General features: G+C 39.1%; 1 long non-coding RNA gene across 1 annotated transcript in view; it reads right to left on the reverse strand.

Annotated features, from left to right (window-relative positions):
- Window positions 1-11,495: 11,495 nt before the first annotated feature.
- LOC144990470 (uncharacterized) overlaps window positions 11,496-22,640 on the reverse strand; it is a 35,923-nt gene continuing 24,778 nt past the window's right edge. The window contains exon 2 of the long non-coding RNA XR_013654462.1: window positions 11,496-14,237. This is a non-coding gene — a long non-coding RNA (uncharacterized LOC144990470). The remainder of the gene's footprint in view (window positions 14,238-22,640) is intronic.

Below are 22,640 nucleotides of genomic sequence, written 5' to 3' on the forward strand. Positions count from 1 at the left end.
TGTGAACATCTCAAAATCCTAACTTTCTTGACTCATTACAGGCTGGTCCACAAATACGATTGCTTGGATAAGAAGCTGTACCCTATGCTCAAACACAAAGTCCTCACATAGAAGTGTGCCGTCTGCCATCTCTTTATTGCCAGGTTTGGAAAAACAAACATTCCCAGTAATATTAGTCTTTTCTTAAACTAATAATTCGATCTTGTTGACACTTCTAGATGGTACACCACTAGTGACCAGTTTGCTCCCAGCGACCCGTGTCTCTTTTGTGACAAATACTTCCGGATGCTGCATTACGATGCTGACGGCAACAAACTGGGAGAGTTTTCAGCTTATCCTCATGTGGATCGAGGCGCTTTAAACTAAAGCTTTTCTGTGCTGAAGCCTCAGGGAATTATGTTTGACTGTTGAGCAGTAAAATCTTCTTTATTTCTGAAGGAAATGTTTGTTTTTGTGTTCTAACAGGCTGTAAATTTGTTCTGAGTAACATTTTTCCAATAAAGTTATTTTGTTTTCAGACTTGTTTTTCTGTAACATTAATAAACATCAGCAAAAACGTCTTTGTTGGGGTCACCTTAGGTTAGAATTTTAGTTTAGGGATTTACTGTGAGGCAAAATTAGGAGGAACATAACTGACTTTATTTCAGAAGGACAAACACAAGTCTTACGTACATCTACGTTAAAAAGAAAACTGGAATATGTTTTAAAAAAATAGCTTTGACTTTGGCAGTTCCATAGTTAGTTGTACATCCATCAAAGTGCTCATCCAGCAACCGTTCAGACATTCTCATGAATTCCAGATCATGTGAACTGAAGGCCAGAGCAGATTCAGGTCTGAAAGCTTACAGATATATTTATATGAAAGTTTCAAATGGAGACTTGTTCCTATGAGATTCATTTGCTTTGTTAAAAAGTTCAAGTACAATGTGATTTTCCAGCATTTCATTTCTAATAAAGAAACAAAAAGGTTATCAAAAAAAGGAGGTATTAAAAAATGGAATATGAGCTGAAAGCTTTTTGCAATTGTTCTGAGCAGATGAGCAACTCTGAATGCAAATCAATATTGTAAGTATTGTGAACATGAACATTTTTGGAACCAAGAACCTTTTTGTTGTTGGCAGAAGCAGCTGGCATGTCTGCTTCTGGAGTGGTTTCATTTTTTTCTTTAGCTCTAGCCCTGTATCCATCAGTTTAATCACTGACCTTCTGACAGCCACCTTCTCCAGGTCATTCTGTAATCAACGACAATTATGTCTGGTCTTAGAAAACACCCTGCCCTTTCATGTCCAGGTGTTTATAGCCAATCGGAATCTTTAATCACCTGATATAGAACGGTACATGTCTACTTCTGGTGAGAAATGCCCAAAATCTGTACTGTTGGCTGTTGGCTTGACCCGTCAAATAGCTCAGAGTGAAGGTCTGACATGGTCACAGTGTAATGTTTCGAGGGTATCTGGATGACCCAATTGCAGAAATGAAGAGGCAAGAGTAGTGAGGTGAATGTTTAAATTTATAATTTATGAACGAAATTATTAAAACATAGAACATCAACAAAACACCAAAAAAAAACACAACAAAATAAAAACAATCAAAGGGTCTTTGATTGGATTCTTCTCCATGAAATCACAAAAACAAAATCACATCCTTAAATTATTTCAGCATTTAAATTTGTTATCACATAAATATTCCATTTTTCATCCATCCATCCATTTTCTATTCCGTTTTTCCCTTTTGGGGTCACGGGGCGCTGGAGCCTATCCTGCCCACTTGTGGGAGAAGGCAGGGGACGTCCTGGACAGGTCGCCAGTCTGTCGCAGGGTAGAATGTCCACAATCACACACCCATTCACTCTCACAACACTCACACCTATGGACAATTTAGAGTTGCCAATTAACCTATGAAGCATGTTTTTTATTGTAAGTAAACTATATAACAATTTGCTTCAAAGTGAATTTATATATATATATCTTTAGAATTTTCACATAAACCTTCATGACACTAAGAAGTGAGTATTCAACTTTAATGTGCATTATTCACAGCATATTTTTTATATTAAAACAGAATTAAAAGAATAAAAAAAAAACATTTAGTCTAATCTAATTGTCTGGCAGTTTTTATAAGATTTATGAAAGTAATCTTGCTACTAATTCCTTAAAAAAACTTTAAATCCATTTGTTCCAAAAGAAAAGTTGCAGTTTACCCCTTGTGTGGTGTTCATATTGTTGTTACTCAGCCAGTGTTCGTGGGTCTGGTGGGCCCGTTGCATGTTGTGTTTTCTAATGCCTCACAATAAAACACTTTGATGTTAAAATACTCGACAGATGTTTACCTCATCCAATTACAAGCAGTATATTTAGTTAATATTTGCCCTTTACCTTTGTTAGATCACATTCATAAATCATTATTTAAAAAATTATAAGGAAAATCCATTAAAATCAGGATATGAGTGGGAACAAATTTTCAACTTCTGACTTGTTTTTCCGTATTGTTCCCACCATGGTCAGCTTCCTCTTTAGGAGCTCCTGTCCCAGATTGTGCGAGGTAAAAAAGTTGTCGCATGTGATTTTGTGTCCACTCAGTCCCTGAGACATGTCCAGGACAACTCTCATTCCTTGGTTTTTCTCAGGGGCTCCTCCATCAGGTTTCCCTGTGTAGACTTGTAAATTCCAAGTATATGAGGAAGTGGCATCACAGGCAGCCCAGATCTTTATACCATACTTTGCAGGTTTAGATGGTATATACTGCAGAGGGGCAGAGACTGTCTTGTTCTGGTCCTGTGGATGGTTGCTTCATTTTGGAACTGGCTGATGCTCAATCTCATCATCTTCTTCAGAGTCACTGTCAGACTCGGAATTTTCAGAAATGTGATCCTCTAATTCTGAAACCTCTTCTGAATCCTCTCCCTCTACATCATCATCAAAAACCGCTCTCTCTTCTAAAATCAATTCCAGGGCCCTCTGGACAGAGTGTCTTTTGGCCATTTTGATCAGTTCAGAAAAGAAACCACACTGGCAAAGCTATATTTATAGTATCCCACTCTTTATCCCACCCCGTGCTCGATGGCGCTGATTAAACATCTGTGCATCTTTCATCCTCTTCTTGTTATCCTTTTGAGAAACAGCCTCCATGTCGGGAAGAGCAGGTTTTAGTAGAGCTGGAAATGTCGGCACTGTGGTGCGAAGCCTCCTCCCCATAAGAAGCTGAGCAGGGCTGTATCCGTTCTGCAGTGGAGTAGCTCTGTATGCGAGCAGTGCAAGATAGGGATCAGCAGCTTTCTTCAGGAGTTCTTTTATGGTCTTGACTGCTCTCTCAGCCTCACCATTACTCTGAGGATGTTTGTGACTGCTGGTGATGTGATGGAATCCATACGATTGTGCAAACTCTGCAAAAACAGCTCCAGAGAATTGAGGCCCGTTGTCCGTCACCAGCTGCTGTGGAATGCCGTGGCGTGCAAAGATAGATTTTAAATGGTGAATCACGTTTGCAGACTTTGTGGTTGAAAGCAAAGCAATTTCCACAAATCTGGATGCATAATCCACTACCAGCAGGTAAGTTTTAGCTCCCAGCATGAACAAATCTGCTCCCAGTTTTTGCCACGGTCTTCCTGGGTACTGGGTTGGCAACAACGGTTCTGCAGGATTATACCTCTCTTTAATGCAGATCCAGCAGTAGAGAACTAACTCATTTATCTGCTGGCTTAATCCAGGCCACCACACCGACTGCCGTGCACGTTCCCTGCATTTCACGACTCTTTGGTGACCTTCATGCAGTGTTGTGAGCACCCCATTTCTCAGTGAAGAAGGGATAACAACCCTGTCACCCTTAAGCAGCAGTCCATCATGTACTGAGAGTGATGCTCGTTCCGCCCAGTAGAGTCTGATTGCTGGTTCACCGTTGTAGTGAGTCGGCCATCCTTGCTCACAGAGTTGCATCACACATGCACACACACTGTCCTGTTGCAGCTCTTGTTTCAGGTGATCCAAATAGAAGGTGCTTGCTGGTAAGTTCTCCATTATCCTGTCCACATATATGTTTGTGTCCTCCAGCAACTCCTTGTCATCTGGTGTTTCATTATTCAACAGGGGAGCACGTGATAGCATGTCTGCCGTCCACAAGCTCTTTCCTGGAGTAGGAATAACGCATAAGGCGCATTTTAAACCGTTGAATGCGTGGAGGAAGGGCATCCAGTTGCTGGGACCCTAACAAACTCAGGAGAGGTTTGTGGTCAGTCTCCATCTGGAAGTGCTTGCCTATGAGGAAGTTTCTGAACCTATCACAAGCCCAAGTGAGTGCTAAGGCTTCTTTTTCTATTTGTGCGTATCTCTGCTCTGTTGGCGTGAGAGAGCGTGAGATATAAGCCACAGGACGCCAATCGCTGCCCCATTTTTGGAGTAGGACGCTCCCTAGTCCATACGACGATGCATCTGCTGAGACTTTACTGTCCCGATTTGGATCATACATGGCCAACACTGGAGGTGAAGCCAAAGAGTCTTTTAAACCTTGAAATGCTTGAGCCTGGTCAATCCCCCACACCCAGTGGTTCTTTTTAGAAAGAAGATCTCTCAGGGGTTTGTCTCTTTCTGCCAGCTGAGGGATGAATTTTCCAAGCTGATTAACTGTTCCAAGAAAACTCCTCAGTTCAGAAACATTTGTTGGTTCTCTCATTTTTTTCACCGCTTCTGTCTTGCTTGGATCAGGACTAATGCCATTGGCTGAGATGACATGTCCTAAGAAGATCACTTCCTGCTTTGACAGCTCACATTTTTCCACATTCAGTGAAATGCCTGCCTCCTGCAGCCTTTTAAGCACAACATGTAGGCGAGTGTCATGTTCTTCCTGTGTTCTGCCCCAAACCAACACATCATCCATGTGGCAAACCACACCTTCCAGACTGTTTATGACTTCTGACATTCTGTTCTGGAAATGTTCAGGAGAAGAAGCAATGCCAAAAGGTAGCTGCCTAAAATAGTAACGGCCAAAAGGTGTAATAAAGGTGGTGTATTTGGCTGACTCTTCTGTAAGGGGAATTTGCCAAAATCCCATATTAGCATCCAATTTGCTGAAAATCCTGGCTCCAGCCAATTTGCCTAGTGTCTCTTCCACTGATGGCAGGATGTATTTTTCTCGACACACAGAAAGGTTGAGGTGTGTGAGATCAACACAAATAGGCACCTTGTCTGTTTTCTTTTTGGGTACCACCACCATGCCAGAACACCAGTCTGTTGGCTCCTCTATTTTGGTTATCACACCTAAGTCTTCCATGCGGGACAGTTCCTGCTTCACTTTGTCCATGAGCGGCAATGGAACTCTCTGAGGTGTCTTTAATGAGAAGGGCTGAGCATCTGGTCTTAACTTGATGTTGTATGGCTGCTTCACTTCACCAAGACCGCTGCACAGCTTTGGGTAGCTGACTTTTAGTGTTTCGATGCTGAGAGTGTCTATTCGAGTAACTAACTCCAACTTGTGAATAGCAGGTCTCCCCAGCAATGCTGTGTGCAGGTGTTTCAGGATGTACACATCCTCTCTTGCTTCTTTAGCTCATTTCCTTAATCTCATCTCTGTGAACCCGAGGACTTCCAACGGCTTTCTTCCAGGTCCAAACAGAGGCTTGGTTGGTTTTTGAAGAGTGGGTGGGCAACTGTCTCTGAAGATTTCTTTGAACACCTGAAGTGGCAATACTGTGACATCAGCTCCTGTGTCTGTTTTGAATGACACGCTTTTGTTGTTTATGATTATGTTTACCATCCACGGCTCTCCATTGCTGGTAACACTGCCAAGGAATAAGGCATTGACATCTTCCTCCACTTCACTCAAAGTCTTCCTATTTTTACACACTCTCATGTAATGTCCCTTTTTTCCACATGCATGACATACTGTTTCATTAGCTGGACACTCACGTTTTGGATGGGGTGATGAGCTGCCGCACTTATGACACTGTGCATTTGGTTTACTGTGTTGAGGCCTCCACGATTTGCTCTGTTTGACGTCTGGATGTGATTTGGCTTTAAACTTTCTGCTGCTTTTGTGCACCCTGTCAACACATTTAGCATTTCCTTCCTGCTGCCCCCCGCACCACTGTGACGTCATAACAATGCGACCCTGTAGTTATTTAACAGAATTATGTTTAACCAATGGCATAACACCACAACAGCCATATCATATACAAGTGGCCGGGATGGGCTCCGGCAGACCCGTGACCCTGTGAGGGAAAAAAACGGTTAAGAAAAATGAATGAATGAATTCTGTCTGGGTGTTCTTTTGAACACTTTTCTCAAGATTAGAAGAGGAGTTTTATTCAAAGGAACCCCATGGCTGGATTTGATTATTGCTGCAATAAAATGGGAAACCCAAAAAGGATTCTGAATAAAGAAAACTTTTGGGGAAAAAATGTTGGAGCTCTTACATCCTGTCATTCTGTAAACAGGTTGAGTAGTTGGTGTAGAGGGACCTCTCGTGGCACAAAGAGGTATTGCAAATAAAGGCTTCCTGAAGGTGTGCTGCCTTCGGGGTTAAAAAAAACCCTCAATTCATAGATAATAAACTTGTGTTAGATAAGAAATCTCTGTGTATAAGTTGGTGGTGGGGATTGGCTGAAGTTGTATGTTTTGACAAACATGTCTTGACTTCACCCAAAGGTTTCACTTTTACTAAAGAGTGGAGAGCTTCAAGGTGCTAAGCCTCCCTCAAAAAAGCTCTGCAAGTGTGAAGGTTCAACAGGAACATGTAGTGTTGACTTCTCATCAGTCGCCGCAGAATTTCAAAGCCTTGAAAGAAAAGAGAACCAACAAACCTTGCAGCCTGGTGATATTTTAAATTGAAAAGCCTGATTATAGATCAACCAGAAACTGGTGGCAATCCCACTTCATCTATGCTGGTTAACAACATAATGTTTGTATGTAGTCTTTTTTTCTTTCTTTATTTCATCAGTGGAAGGATAGAGATGTAGTTTATATTGACACTGCAGTCTTCTTCATGTCATTGCCAGCTGTATACACATACTTGAAAGACAAAAAAATACATGATCTCTTTGACAAAGGGAAACTTTGAGGAGCACCAAAAAAAGAAATCCTCCCAAAAACAGTAAAAATACATACATTCAAAAAACAGATTATCAAGTGTTTTATTATTTATGTCACAGAAAGAACAGTTATTTTCAGGAAAACCAAAACTTATGTGTAGCAGTTCCTTGCATGGATAGACTGCATTCATTATTTTAAAATGGATTTCTTTGTATTTTGGGAAAATTGAATATTTAATAAACTGAGATCTTTACTTGCTTATTTCCTCTCTTGTGTAACGCCGTGATATAGAAAGATTTTTGTAAGATGTTGGAAACAATTATCTAACAAACAAAGATCGTATAAATGAGCTTCGAAGTTTTGAATTAAACGGTCGACCATCGAACAGCAGAGAGAAAAGCAGAACTTGAACATTTTGAACCAAACTGGAGGACATTTTGATCAAAGTCTGAAGGATTGCTTTGATCACGTTGTTCTATTGTTTTCTATCATTTATTTTAAAGTTACTGGAAAGAGAATGATAATGTTTCCATTATCATTCATAATATGTAGTAATGAACAAATACCGTTATCAATCCAGTTTTTGTAAAATATTGATTTGTTCCTACATTAATTAAACCGACACTTCCATGTGGGAGTGTTATGTGGACTAAAGTTATGTTTGTATGTGAGTTTGCCGTACAGTAACACCTGCTGATGAGAAGTAGAAAGTTTAATAGGAAGTTTTTTCACATTTTAGATGGAACTCAGTGGCCCCTAGATGAGAGAAAATGTTTGAAGGAATCTGAAAACAAATATTTCTTCCATTTTGCAGAAAAGACCTAAGCCAATTTATCTTAATCATACCATCCAAACTTTCAAAGTCTATGGCTTTAAATCCACCTTCACTGTAATCCTGAATTATAGTTCCTTTTTTAGTAATAACTTTTATTTTTCCAGATTAAGTTGAACTTGGCCTGGTTTATTGCTTTCTTTGCAGATTTAGGAATTGGGAGTGAATATGCTGGATAAATGAATCTGGATAAACATTCTAATTTAGTGAGAAACACTCTGCCCAAAAAAGAAATGTGACCACATGTTTAAATTGACATTACATTCCTCTAAAGTTTTCCATAAGTTCATTTCCTCCATTATTTGACTATCTTTGGTAATATGAACACCAAGATATTTCACAACAGTCCTAACAGCTGTGTTATGAAGAACTGACTGATCAGAATAGTGAACTGGCAACAATTCATATTTGCTGAGATTTAGTTTTAAACCAGATGCTTTAGAGAAGAAATCCACAGTCTGAATGATCTCTGGTATTTGATGACTGTCTTTCTTGAATGTGGCCGTGTCGTCTGCCAGCTGAGTGATGGCTAACTGTTCTCCCGGGACATTGAGTTTACAGAAACCAGAGCTTTTTTATAAGTATTGATAACATTTTCAACCGTGTCAAAGGCTTTAAAGAAATTTAAAAATAAAATGAAGCCATCATCTTCAATTTATTGATATAGTCAATCAAATCAAGAACTATTATTGTGAATTGAACGTCCTTTTAAAAACCCTGATTGTGTGTCTGCGATGATCTGATTCAGTCCTGTTTTTAATCTAGATGCATAAATGTTGGTTAGAATTTTATAATCACTGTTGAGGAGGGATATTGATCTCAAATGATCAATTAGTCTGGCGTCTTTCCCAGGTTTAGGAATCAGGGTACTGACACCCTGCTTCATGGTAAAAGGATGTTCAACTCAACTTATGACCAACAAAAACTGCTCTTTCAAGTGTTCCCAAAAATGTCTGTAAAAGTTCATGATAAGCCCATCAGATCCTGGAGATTTATCTACAGCTAAACTTCTCATGGCTTTTTCTGCTTCTTCCATAGTGATTTCTGCTTCACACACTTGTTTAAAATTTTCATCCACTTTAGGAGCCAAACCCTTGATGTGGTTGAAGAAGCGATCAGCATCCTGAAATGAATAAGAAGAAGAGTACAACCCACTGGAAAACTGGAAAATTTCTCTCTTCATGTTTTCCATATTTGTACTTTCTCTGCCATTAATTAGCAATCTGATAACAGCATTTTTCTCTTGTCCCCTTTTTTCCAGTCTACAAAAGTAAGCTGAACTTTTCTCTCCCTCTTCAACCCATTTAGCTATGGATCTAATAAAAGCACCTTTGGCTTTAGAGATGTTCATATTATCCAGAGAGGTTTGCAGGAATGCAACTCTCTGTTTCTCACCTTCACTCAATAGAGATTTACAACAAATAGAGTTCATATCTCTGATCATTTCCATTTCTTTTTGTTTACCATCTCTGCTCAATCTTTTGCTATGAGTTTTTGAAATCTGTCTTGCTTTGAATTTGAAAAATTCCCATTTCTCCCTCTGAGTGGTGAACTGTCAGTCGTTAGTTATCCTTTGGATTTCATTTATAATCGCCTGAGAATAAAATTCCTCCTCTAATAGACTAGCGTTGAACTTCCAGTAACCTTTGCTTTTAGGATTATTGCGAGATTGAATAATGAGCTTGATCATAGAATGGTCTGTTAATGGTGCAGCTGAAGTTTTAGCTATTGATGTAAAATTCTGTTGATTTTCATGTGAACCAAAAATCCAACCTAGATTTAACAGATCCATCTGGTTTAAACCAGGGGAACGCTTGAACATCAGGATTATCACGGCGCCAGACATCAGAAACATTGAAATCTCTACATAAATGAAGAAGAGGATTATAATGATGGTTTTGAAATGCTGAAGGAAATCTGTCAAGGTATTCATCTTCCACCATATTGAAATCACCTCCAATGATTAAATTACTGTTAGGATATCTTTGGTTAAGTTCCTTAACAGAGCTTGTAAAGTCTGAAAACGTGATTTTGTTTTTGCTGCAGAGTTATATACATTTCCCAGAATAACAAATTTATCATCTTTCTGCCGTTAGAATGATAGCCTGTTAATATAGATTGTATGTATGTATGTATGTATGTATGTATGTATACAAATTTGGGTGTAATTAGTTCAGTACGGCTGTTTAACAAATCTGATAATAAGAAAACCTATTAGCTGCCAGAAACCAAAAACTTAACACTGGCCTGAAAAAAAATTAATGTGGCATTCGCTATCTTTGTGTAACAATGTCGACACGCAGCATTCGACTTATCCAATTCTCTTTTCCCTTCATTGATGATGACAACAAATCCAAAGAGCGTAAGGAGATGGGGGGCTGGGGGGAACCTCATATCTGCCTTAGGCATGCTGATTCTGTGGACATACGCACTGTCACCTCCGTCACCTAACAGCAGTTGAACATGAACTGAAATGACCTTTCTGACCGTGGAAGGCGGATCTTCCTTCAGGTTTCACTTCCCTGTTCGAACCCTCAGTTTTTTACCGTTCGAACGGGGAAGAGGGTAAAATTTCAAATAATTTAGTTGAAAATTATTACTGAAAACCAACTTAACTTTTATTACATCTTTTAGAAAAAAACAGCTGCAACTTCCAGTTTTTTCTGCCACAATTATCACAAAAATGCAAGTGAGATTGTGGAGGGACATTAGATCAATACAGACCATAGAGTTTCTCCTTTTTTAATTTTTGGATGCTGGTGTGTCAAGGGATTTTTGTCAAGGATAAAGTGTGCCTTGGCTCAAAAAAGGATGAAAAACACTGAGCTAGAGGAGAAACGCCCACTTGGGAAGCCTGGCTGAAGGTGGTGGAGCAATGTTCCCATGCATGCACTGCAGCAGTAACTCCAAGATGACGGTGCTCTCCTCCCATGAGGAGCCACGTGGTCTCCTCTGGCGATATAACTCATTGTGTTTGGGTGTAGCCTTTATTCTCCTTTTCATTCACACACCCTTGTCACCTTACGTCATGAACCTGTCATCCAAACACCAATGCGGAAGTAAAGACTGTCACATACGCCCCCTCCTCCAGATGAAACGTCCCGTTCCGACATAAAACAATAAAGAGGAAGGAAAGTAGTCTAAGTAGTCCTGCAAAAACAGGCCCACACCATAATTCCTCCTCCACCAAAATTTCTCACTGGGATTTGTTGCACAGGTGGAGTCCTATGACAGTTCCACTCTGGAATACACAGAGCTCCTGAGAGCGGCCCATTCTTTCACAGATGTTTGTAAAAACAGTCTGCATGCCAAAGTGTTTGATTTTATGCACCTGTGGCTGGACAAAGTGATTAATAACTGATTCTGATCATTTGGATGGCTGAGCCAATATTTTGGTAATATAGTGTAGGCACTAATATAACAGGATAAGCCTAAAACAAATGTCCTTTAACATTTAATTCAACTTTATTTCAACTTTATTTATATAGCGCTTTTCATGCTTCATAGCATCTCAAAGTGCTTCCCAAAGAAAGAATAAAACTAATAAGATAATATTATATATATATATATATATATTATATTGGTTAAAATAATAAACAAAGTAAAAAGAATGTAATAATAATAAAAATAAATGCAAATAATAATAAAATAAATGAATTTTATTATTCATGCAAATAAGCATTTAATCACCAACATTTATAGCTTAATGTAAAACAGGAGATCAGAATCAGCAAAACACAAAGATTTTAAAATACAATAACGATATCTGTCACTTGAAACAAAGTCACACTCAGCGGTTTTTCTGTCGACTTCCTGGTTAACTCAAGCAGTAAACCAAACTTAAACGTCGCTTCGGATCATTTCTTCTGAAAACGTTTTGTATGTTGATTGGAGAGCCTCAGGTTCAGTTCCCGGTCTGCCATCCCATCTGTCGAAGTGCCCTTGGGCAAGGCACATGGTGGTTTTAGGTCGGCGTCAGTGTTCGGCAGCGGCATTGACGGTTTTCTTCTGACTTTCAGTGAGCTGTTTCAGCTGGTGAAAGATGTCACTCAGCTTTGTGTCGTCTCTGCTGTAGTTAGACTCTGGCTCTCTCCTTCCAGGTGGAAGATGAAGACGACCTCGACACCAAGGACCAGACGTCAGATGATGATGACGAGGAGGAGGATGAAGATGATTAATAACAAAGAATGGAGGGAGAAAAGACTTTGCAGAAACGCATCAGAAGAAACTCAACACTAGACATGGAAGCAGTTTCTTTCCCAGCTGCCGCGCTGTCTTCATTTTCCTTTGTCTTGGCGCATTACATGCACTTGTTTTTTCTGTTAAAGTTTGCCAACAGTTCCACTTTCTGTGCCGTTTAGCAATTTCAGTGCTTTCATCTCATCGACTTTATTCATTATGTTTTTTGTTCATTATAAAATCAAGTAAATGAGCAGAAGTGTTCATTTTAACACAGAGGGGTCGTCATGATGCCCAATTTATGAGCCCAGATTAGAAAAGTGACGGATGCGCCGGTGAGGATTACCTGCGACACGCCACGCCTCTGCATCCTGGATTGCTCCGCCCTCGTTGTCGGAGTGACGTCAGCATTCCAAGCATAGAGTTGCGTTCCCCCTTCACAGCTCAGGCCAGCCGCTCTGCAACATGCTGCAAACATCCACCAGTCAGAGAAATGGATTCTTTTTGCAGCGTTCTTGTTCAGTACTGGTATCCAGCTTCAATCTACGAGCCACCTTGAAATGAATAAAATAATCTAAATGTGGGCCGTATGGAGGATTATTTGTTTATTAAATTTTAATAAATCCAAAGTGAGACTTATATTGACTGTATCTTGATTTAAGATTATCAAAGCAGTTCATACATCTAATAGAACATCTTATGTTTGTTTTTTCTCTCCATTTTTTATTTGTATTTCAAAGGATTACTTAAAAAATGTCTAATACATCATTCATGTTTTATAATGGTATTTTTCCATCTGATTTGATTAATTTAGTAAAAACATTTTTGTCTAAATTAACCCCCAGCCCCAGTCTTCTTTTAATGGGTTATGTATAAAACAAATAATATTTTATTGGTTTAATGTTTCAGTTCTTACTTGAAGCACCTACATGAGTTTGTAGATGAATACAAAGGGGGCCCAGTAATAGGTTTTGAAGAACGCCATTAAAAGACATTTGTTCTAGCTATGATGCTTCTGAAGAGCCTTTCTTGAATCTGACTACCGGTATATTCAAGAATATATTAATCTACTAAGGTCAGGCCTGATAAACAGTATTTTATTTTTAAAAGAAGTTCAAATAAATGTCTTCCTCCAGGGCAAACCTCTACTGCAGCTTATCTATGAAGATTCATTTATGTAGGACGGTTCCATAGCAAAAATGTTTTAATTTTCTTCTCTTCTGCAGTGTTTAAAAAAAGAAGTCCAGGGTCGTCGGACTTCTTTCATAACCTCCAATGTGGACAGGTGTGTCTAGAAGCGCTCTGACTATCAAGAAAAGTAAAACATCTTTAATTTGATCACAATTGTTGCATAACCAACAGCAAGAACTTAAAAAAGGCAAGGTAATGCTAAACTAGAAAGCTGGATTTAATTAAAAATAAAATAGTTGTTTTTGGTACCCTTGTGCTATCACTTTACCATCGGGATTGGGCCTCTAGACCCACTGGACAGTGCGCTGAATCTTTTTTCTTCAATGATTTGTGATCTTCACTGGTGTCCATGAATTACATGAAATCTTTCCACCTTTATCCACCTTTGTCATGGTAGGGAGAACAGGTCAATGTAAGGGTGAGGTCATCTAAGATAGCACAAGGGTTAAAACAAATCTTCCTGTTACTAATTACTTTTATCACTAGAGGGCAACAAATTCCAAATTAGTTTTCCGTAATAATTTTCAACTAAACTATTTGAAATGTTACCCGGGATTTGTAATCCTTCAGATACAGTTACAAAGCAGTCATGTCCGTGCAGATGGGATGTTCCGAATCAACGGCACGCGGGTATTTTGTCAGTTATATATAAAATACCAACGGCTGAAAAAACGATTCAGTCAGATTGACATCCCAGGCATACAGTTGGTGAGCTATATTTTTCTGTTTCATTGATTACAATTTTTTGTGTGTGGAAACTATGCTTAGATTGTTAGATGGAAAATAGAAATAGTTAAGATTTATGGTTCCCAAATAGTAACTTCTATCAAGCGGATTTGTTAACAGCCGTGGCCTGTACCGAACCGTATGGAACCGAACTCTGAATCCAACCAAATTATTGAGATTTTTAGCTGATTGTTACACCCCTAATAAATATAGATAGTGTAGCGACCCGGGGGTTAGCGCTGCCTTCAGCCCCAAAGGCTAATGGGAAGTGGGGAGCTTAAGGGTGAAACCTTGAGTCAGAGGGCTGGAAGCTGAAGTAACCCTCCATGCTGTTTGGAACATATGTGTGCTGGAATAAACAGGCTTGTTGCTTAGACGCTAACATTGTCGCTCCTCCTGTTTATTCTGCTTATGACTGTCCGGGGTCGTGCGGTGTATGGGGCACGGACAGCTCTCCAACGAAGCCATCCAAATGAGCAGTTGGCTGTCGCTACCCCACTAAAGTGACGGTCCGGCCGGATCACTACAACAGATATAATTTTGCTGGATGTGACATCCATAGTTACAATTAATAACGACAAAGCTAACAATATATTTGTTTTCTTTTCAAACTAACGGACGCAAATCACAGAAGAGAACCCCGTCAAGGTGATACATTTGTCTTGATATTACAATTTGTTGTGTGTGGAAACAAACTGTAGTTAGATACATTGTTTGTTAGATAAATATGCTTTCAGTGTTTTTTTTCTTTGCCCATTGTACAATAAAATGTAAGCTAACCACTCAGCTTGTAGGTACTTCAACGTTAACCGTTTCATGTATTTTTGCAGAATTAACAAAGAAATGGAAAATCAAAATCCCCCACCCCCACCCCACCCAAGGAACCCCCAACCTGCACCCAGCCGTGGGCCCAGGCCCCTGGTCTGGCACGCCGATGTGAATCGCGGGACCGCAGAATCGCCAGCGACAATCAGGTCAGTTGAAAGTGTTTGCTCTAAAACACATCTTTCTCACATACGACACACCTCATTTCTCCACCATTGTTAGATGGAAAATAGAAATAGTTAAGATTTATGGTTCACAAATAGTAACTTCTATATCAAGCGGATTTGTTAACAGCCGTGGCCCGTACCGACCAAACCGTATGGAACCGAACTCTGAAGTGAATCCAACCAAATTATTGAGATTTTTAGCTTATTGTTACACCCCTAATAAATATAGATAGATATAATTTTGCTGGATGTGACATCCATAGTTACAATTAATAACCACAATGCTATGCTAACAATAGATTTGTTTTCTTTTCAAACTAACGGACGCAAATCACAGAAGAAAACCATCCAGGTGAGGTACTATTTGTTTTATTATTACAATTTGTTGTGTGTGGAAACAAACTATAGTTAGATAAATTGTTTGTTAGATAAATATGCTTTCAGTGTTTTTTTTCTTTGCCCATTGTACAATAAAATGTAATCTAACCACTCAGCTTGTAGGTACTTCAACGTTGACCGTTTCATGTATTTTTGCCGAATTAACAGAAAAAAATGGACAATGAAAATCCCCCCCAGCAAAACAACCCCCCCTCCCCCCCTCCCCAGCAAAACAACCCCCAACCACGGCAGAGGAACCCCCAACCTGCTGCAAATCGTGGGCCCGGACAATTGGTCTGGCACACAGCAAATGCCAGAGCAAAGGAGGCCCGTAGAGTCAATTGGGAGAATCAGGTACGATTCTCACATACGACACACCTCATTTCTCCACGATTTTTTTTCAAAGAAGTACAATTTATAGTTACAAATACTCTTTTAAAATTGATTTCAAATGAAAACAGACACATTTTAGCCTTTTTAGAGTTTTCATCATTAAACTTTTCCCGTCTATTACACTGACCTATGTAGAAATGCTTTGTGTAGGCCCAACGTTTAAAATTTCACGTCATTTTCTTATTTAAACAATTTTATACACGCAGATTGTCTGAAGTTTTTCCTTGTGAAGTCAAATATTGTTTTTTATTCTGTCGTCAGTTTCTGTTAAGGAGGCTGTTACCTTTAGCGAGAAATGAGGAGAGGCGCCGCCTCCTGAGAATTTACGGTCCTAACTAAAATGGTAAGTTTATTAATAAACGCATGAGAAAACCATCACCAGTAATTATTACACATTTGAAAAAAATAGAAAAACTAGGCTTTTCAAATCAACGAATTCCTATTATTTACTCAAAAACACATTTTTGTCTCATTTTTAAAAAACAAATATGCATGTGGACGTTTCAGTAATAATTAGAAATGTATACTTCTGATTTGAACACCTTTTTAATTGAGTTTATGTACAAATAGAAACATTTTTCATTTTTTTGAATAGAAACATTTGTCATTTTTTGCTTAAAAAAGTTATGTTAGATCTAGGGCTGTGACGATAACCGCATCACCGCGGTGATGAGGTCATCAAAATGAGGTCCATTTTAACTGTCAAATTAGACATTTCTAAATGAATTTTGGTACACATTTACCATGGACCTTTTTTAAAATGAAATGTCAAATACCATTTTCAATTTAATTAAGTGACTGAAGCTGTGTTGAGGAAAGAAATGAAAAAGCATTTTGGTGGATTGCTTTTTCACTTAATTTTTGAGTCAAAAAATGCAGCTTCATTTTGAAAATTAAAAAGCATTTCTGGTTTTGACTTTGTGTTTTATATATGATACATAATCGCTTCCATAGTTTCTATATGGGAAACCTTTTATCACTCTTCTTCTCTCCTCGTCGCACCCGCCTGCGCGCGCCCGCGGCTGTCACTGTCTCAGAAGCATGCGGCACGTGCGCTGTTTCAGAAACACACATGTCCTCATTCTACATAAGTTTGTGTCTTGCAAGGAAATACGACAAATTTGCTGCGTTCTAATTATTCATTTCCATTGTATTCATTTCCATTACAAGCTGCGTGCATTCTTGAGTGCGCGACACGGCCGCCCGCCGGAGGATTTTGTGTTGGGGGGGTATTACTGCTTACGGCTTGTTGCTTAAAAGCTAACATTGTCTCTCCTCCTGTTTATTCTGCTTGAGACTGTCCGGGGTCGTGCGGTGTATGGGGAACGGACAGCTCTCCAACGAAGCCATCCAAATGAGCAGTTGGCTTTCGCTACCCCACTAAAGTGACGGTCCGGCCGGATCATTAAAATAGATATAATTTTGCTGGATGTGACATCCATAGTTACAATTAATAACGACAATGCTAACAATATATTTGTTTTCTTTTCAAACTAACGGACGCAAATCACAGAAGAGAACCCCGTCAAGGTGAGACATTTGTCTTGATATTACAATTTGTTGTGTGTGGAAACAAACTATAGTTAGATACATTGTTTGTTAGATAAATATGCTTTCAGTGTTTTTTTTCTTTGCCCATTGTACAATAAAATGTAAGCTAACCACTCAGCTTGTAGGTACTTCAACGTTAACCGTTTCATGTATTTTTGCAGAATTAACAAAGAAATGGAAAATCAAAATCCCCCACCCCCACCCCACCCAAGGAACCCCCAACCTGCACCCAGCCGTGGGCCCAGGCCCCTGGTCTGGCACGCCGATGTGAATCGCGGGACCGCAGAATCGCCAGCGACAATCAGGTCAGTTGAAAGTGTTTGCTTTAAAACACATCTTTCTCACATACGACACACCTCATTTCTCCACCATTGTTAGATGGAAAATAGAAATAGTTAAGATTTATGGTTCACAAATAGTAACTTCTATATCAAGCGGATTTGTTAACAGCCGTGGCCCGTACCGACCGAACCGTATGGAACCGAACTCTGAAGTGAATCCAACCAAATTATTGAGATTTTTAGCTTATTGTTACACCCCTAATAAATATAGATAGATATAATTTTGCTGGATGTGACATCCATAGTTACAATTAATAACCACAATGCTATGCTAACAATAGATTTGTTTTCTTTTCAAACTAACGGACGCAAATCACAGAAGAAAACCATCCAGGTGAGGTACTATTTGTTTTATTATTACAATTTGTTGTGTGTGGAAACAAACTATAGTTAGATAAATTGTTTGTTAGATAAATATGCTTTCAGTGTTTTTTTTCTTTGCCCATTGTACAATAAAATGTAATCTAACCACTCAGCTTGTAGGTACTTCAACGTTGACCGTTTCATGTATTTTTGCCGAATTAACAGAAAAAAATGGACAATGAAAATCCCCCCCAGCAACCCCCCCCCCAGGAAAACAACCCCCCCTCCCCCCCTCCCCAGCAAAACAACCCCCAACCACGGCAGAGGAACCCCCAACCTGCTGCAAATCGTGGGCCCGGACAATTGGTCTGGCACACAGCAAATGCCAGAGCAAAGGAGGCCCGTAGAGTCAATTGGGAGAATCAGGTACGATTCTCACATACGACACACCTCATTTCTCCACGATTTTTTTTCAAAGAAGTACAATTTATAGTTACAAATACTCTTTTAAAATTGATTTCAAATGAAAACAGACACATTTTAGCCTTTTTAGAGTTTTCATCATTAAACTTTTCCCGTCTATTACACTGACCTATGTAGAAATGCTTTGTGTAGGCCCAACGTTTAAAATTTCACGTCATTTTCTTATTTAAACAATTTTATACACGCAGATTAGGGAGCCAGTTTAGCTCGTGCTGGTTTGCGGCGCCTTCCGTCCGTGAAACCCGGGTTCGACTCTGGGCTGCTCCCTGTTCCCTTCTCTACCTCTGCCGGTTCCAAGCCCGGCTTGAGAAGGTTGCGTCAGGAAGGGCATCCGGCGTAAAACATTGCCAAATTTACCATGCGACTTGTTCGCTGTGGCGACCCCTGATGGGAGAAGCCGAAAGTGGAAGAAGATACACGCAGATTGTCTGAAGTTTTTCCTTGTGAAGTCAAATATTGTTTTTTATTCTGTCGTCAGTTTCTGTTAAGGAGGCTGTTACCTTTAGCGAGAAATGAGGAGAGGCGCCGCCTCCTGAGAATTTACGGTCCTAACTAAAATGGTAAGTTTATTAATAAACGCATGAGAAAACCATCACCAGTAATTATTACACATTTGAAAAAAATAGAAAAACTAGGCTTTTCAAATCAACGAATTCCTATTATTTACTCAAAAACACATTTTTGTCTCATTTTTAAAAAACAAATATGCATGTGGACGTTTCAGTAATAATTAGAAATGTATACTTCTGATTTGAACACCTTTTTAATTGAGTTTATGTACAAATAGAAACATTTTTCATTTTTTTGAATAGAAACATTTGTCATTTTTTGCTTAAAAAAGTTATGTTAGATCTAGGGCTGTGACGATAACCGCATCACCGCGGTGATGAGGTCATCAAAATGAGGTCCATTTTAACTGTCAAATTAGACATTTCTAAATGAATTTTGGTACACATTTACCATGGACCTTTTTTAAAATGAAATGTCAAATACCATTTTCAATTTAATTAAGTGACAGAAGCTGTGTTGAGGAAAGAAATGAAAAAGCATTTTGGTGGATTGCTTTTTCACTTAATTTTTGAGTCAAAAAATGCAGCTTCATTTTGAAAATTAAAAAGCATTTCTGGTTTTGACTTTGCGTTTTATATATGATACATAATCGCTTCCATAGTTTCTATATGGGAAACCTTTTATCACTCTTCTTCTCTCCTCGTCGCACCCGCCTGCGCGCGCCCGCGGCTGTCACTGTCTCAGAAGCATGCGGCACGTGCGCTGTTTCAGAAACACACATGTCCTCATTCTACATAAGTTTGTGTCTTGCAAGGAAATACGACAAATTTGCTGTGTTCTAATTATTCATTTCCATTGTATTCATTTCCATTACAAGCTGCGTGCATTCTTGAGTGGGCGACACGGCCGCCCGCCGGAGGATTTTGTGTTGGGGGGGTATTACTGCTTACGGCTTGTTGCTTAAAAGCTAACATTGTCTCTCCTCCTGTTTATTCTGCTTGAGACTGTCCGGGGTCGTGCGGTGTATGGGGAACGGACAGCTCTCCAACGAAGCCATCCAAATGAGCAGTTGGCTTTCGCTACCCCACTAAAGTGACGGTCCGGCCGGATCATTACAATAGATATAATTTTGCTGGATGTGACATCCATAGTTACAATTAATAACGACAATGCTAACAATATATTTGTTTTCTTTTCAAACTAACGGACGCAAATCACAGAAGAGAACCCCGTCAAGGTGAGACATTTGTCTTGATATTACAATTTGTTGTGTGTGGAAACAAACTATAGTTAGATACATTGTTTGTTAGATAAATATGCTTTCAGTGTTTTTTTTTCTTTGCCCATTGTACAATAAAATGTAAGCTAACCACTCAGCTTGTAGATACTTCAACGTTAACCGTTTCATGCATTTTTGCAGAATAAACGAAGAAATGGAAAATCAAAATCCCCCACCACCACCCCGACCCCCCCAGGAAGATAACCCCCAACCTTCCCCCAACCCTGTCCCCAGGCCCCTATTCTGGCACTCCGCCATACTTCGGGCGAGGCGCGACCAAAGAATCGCGTGGGAAAATCGGGTGAGTTCAAAGTGTTTGCTCAAAAACATGTCATCTTTCTCACATACGACACACCTCATTTCTCCACGATTTTTTTTCAAAGAAGTACAATTTATAGTTACAAATACTCTTTTAAAATTGATTTCAAATGAAAACAGACACATTTTAGCCTTTTTAGAGTTTTCATCATTAAACTTTTCCCGTCTATTACACTGACCTATGTAGAAATGCTTTGTGTAAGCCCAACGTTTAAAATTTCACGTCATTTTCTTATTTAAACAATTTTATACACGCAGATTGTCTGAAGTTTTTCCTTGTGAAGTCAAATATTGTTTTTTATTCTGTCGTCAGGTTCTTCTGAGGAGGCTGCTCCCATTGGCGCGGAACGAGGAGGAGAGGCGCCGCCTCCTGAGAACTTACGGTTCCAACTAAAATTGTAAGTTTGACTCCTGCTTGTTGTGTGTGAACAGATGAGTCGGTGATGTTATTTTTCAATCAAATGTGCATTAAAAAAAAGAAATCTAAAAACAAAACAAAAACAAAATAGAAAATAATTAAATAATAATTCAAAGAAAAGATTGACCTACAGTTTTTGTTCTCTTTTATGATATTATTAGCTCATTTAAAGAAATCAACATTTTATTTAAGTCAAAAAACGATAGATTTTCTTGTTTCTACTGGATACTTCAAGCCTGAAACCAACTTAAGGTTTTTGCCAAATACTCATACAATTTATTAATAAACGCATGAGAAAACCATCACCAGTAATTATTACACATTTGAAAAAAATAGAAAAACTAGGTTTTTCAAATCAACGAATTCCTATTATTTACTCAAAAACACATTTTTGTCTCATTTTTAAAAAACAAATTTGCATGTGGACGTTTCAGTAATAATTAGAAATGTATATTTCTGATTTGAACACCTTTTTAATTGAGTTTATGTACAAATAGAAACATTTGTCATTTTTTGCTTAAAAAAAGTTATGTTAGATCTAGGGCTGTGACGATAACCGCATCAACGCGGTGATGAGGTCATCAAAATGAGGTCCAATGAATTATGCTACACATTTACCAGAGAACGTCTTGAAAATGAAATGTCAAATACCATTTTCATTTTAATTTTAATTAAGTGACAGAATAAGCTGTGTTGAGGAAAGAAATGAAAAAGCATTTTGAAATATTGCTTTTTCATTTTATTTTTGAGTCAAAAAATGCAGCTTCATTTTGAAAATTATAAAGCATTTCTGGTTTTGACTTTGCTTTTTATATATGCTACATAATCGCTTCCATAGTTTCTATATGGGAAACCTTTTATCACTCTTCTTCTCTCCTCGTCGCACCCGCCTGCGCGCGCCCGCGGCTGTCACTGTCTCAGAGAAGCACGCGGCACGTGCGCTGTTTCAGAAACACACATGTCCTCATCCTACATAAGTTTGTGTCTTGCGAGGAAATACGACATATTTGCTGCGTTCTAATTATTCATTTCCATTGTATTCATTTCCATTACAAGCTGCGTGCATTCTTGAGTGCGCGACACGGCCGCCCAACGGAGGATTTTGTGTTGGGGGGGGGCATTACTGTTCTCAGTCACTCTGTAACACCAAACATGAACGCGCGCTGTTAGATTTGCGTGAATATCACTTCATTTTCTTGTTGGGAACTATTTTGTTTGCAGCAAAGTTACGTGTTTGAATAAACAACGGCGGAGCCTCCTGCCCCGCGTTCTTCATGGGTGTCAGGCTTCACGACTACCGGAGAGGTGACAAAGTGTCTGCAGTCTGTTTATTACTGGGCAATATCTAATATTCTGGGAAGATGTCTGTACCAGAGAGCACAGGCGAAGCCTCACATGCAGCCAGAGGGCAGAAGAATCAACACGCACCCCCCAACACACGTGTGCGCGCTTCTTTCTCCTAGTCCTACACAAGACGCAACGCGCAGACACAGTCACAGTTCTACTCCCAATTCCTAAATCTGCAAGGGAAGCGATAAACCAGGCCAATTTTAACTTCATCTGGAAAAACAAAACTCATTATATTAAAAAAGGAACAATAATTCAGGATTACAGTGAAGGTGGACTTAATAGTCTTTGAAAGTTTGGATGGTATGATTAAGATAAACTGACTTAGGTCTTTCTGCAAAATGAAAGAAATATTTGGTTTCTTATTTGTTCCAACATTT

This window comes from Oryzias latipes, assembly GCF_053564925.1.
Source record: "Oryzias latipes strain Hd-rR chromosome 1 unlocalized genomic scaffold, Olatipes_Hd-rR_3.1 chr1_Y".
NCBI classification, from domain to species: Eukaryota; Metazoa; Chordata; class Actinopteri; order Beloniformes; family Adrianichthyidae; genus Oryzias; species Oryzias latipes.